The sequence below is a fragment of the Tiliqua scincoides genome, chromosome 2 (genome assembly GCF_035046505.1).
Source record: "Tiliqua scincoides isolate rTilSci1 chromosome 2, rTilSci1.hap2, whole genome shotgun sequence".
NCBI classification, from domain to species: Eukaryota; Metazoa; Chordata; class Lepidosauria; order Squamata; family Scincidae; genus Tiliqua; species Tiliqua scincoides.
In genome coordinates, this window is record NC_089822.1 from 215,834,682 (window position 1) to 215,835,836 (window position 1,155).

General features: G+C 44.2%; 1 pseudogene; it reads left to right on the forward strand.

The window, feature by feature from the left end:
- Positions 1-432: 432 nt before the first annotated feature.
- On the forward strand, positions 433-549 carry LOC136642685 (5S ribosomal RNA; annotated as a pseudogene).
- Positions 550-1,155: the final 606 nt, after the last annotated feature.

Here is a 1,155-nt window from a genome sequence, read left to right on the forward strand (position 1 = left end):
TGAAATTCCCAGTTATAGAAAAAATAGGAACTGATATGCTTGTTTTAAAATTATTTATTAATTATACTTATGTAAAATTTCAGTTCATATTATATAGGACCCACAGGAAGCATGCCTCTTCTGTGTCTGCTATTGCTAACCACAGTGTAACAGCAACCATCGACAAGACAAGAAATATTGCCAACAATCATAAAGTGTGGAAGTGTGTCATGAATGACACATGGATCCCAGCAGCACCTTTAGTAGCTTATTGACTGAGAGGGCAACCTGCTATCCAAGTACCAGCGAGGAGGAGAGCACCACCACCACTACCACCAGGAGGTTCATGGTTACAATCTTTACTTAGCCATGCACATGGTTTACTGAGATAATGTACGTACAGTGCTCTGAACAGTCTAAAAGTGTGAAATAAATTGTTATGATAATGATGCCATAAATGGCTTTTACCCTGCACATGCCCGATCTTGTCTGATCTCGGAAGCTAAGCAGGGTCAGGCCTGTTTAGTACTTGGATGGGAGACTGCCTGGGAATACCAGGTGCTGTAGGCTTATACCATAGTCTTTCGAGACTGAAGGTTGCCAACCAACCAAATGGCTTTTAAGAAACTCTTTACGGCAATGGTGCACAGCAGGAATGTAACCACTTGCTTGTCCCATGGAGTAAATATTTTCAGACAATATTGAATAATAGATGTGGCTCCCTTGAAATAAGACAAAAGGAAACTTGAAGTTTCTGTCTAGGAGACATGGGGGGACATCAAAATGTCACTTATGTACTAGCCTTCCTATTGGTGTACCAATCACCAGGGATGGTTAAATCCAGCACGGCTTGACTTGTCAAGTCTAGAGTTACTGCCCCTCTGCAACTCAACCCTGAAAACAAGTCATAACGCGGACACTTTTTGAGTCACTGAGTCACCTTTTCGTGACTCTAAAGGACTTGAGTCAAGTCACCCCCTTTGAAAAGCCTGCTGTGGAAAAAAGGGGCTGCTGCCAGGGTGTGTTATGTGTGTGTATTGGAGTTCTCTTTGTCCCTGCCCATCCGTAAACAAGGTGGGAGGGGGTGGGATGGACTGCAAGAGAGCCAGGACAGAAGCGGTAAGAGGGAGAAGGGTCATGCGCAGCAACTGCAAGGCTTACCACGGTGACCTGATC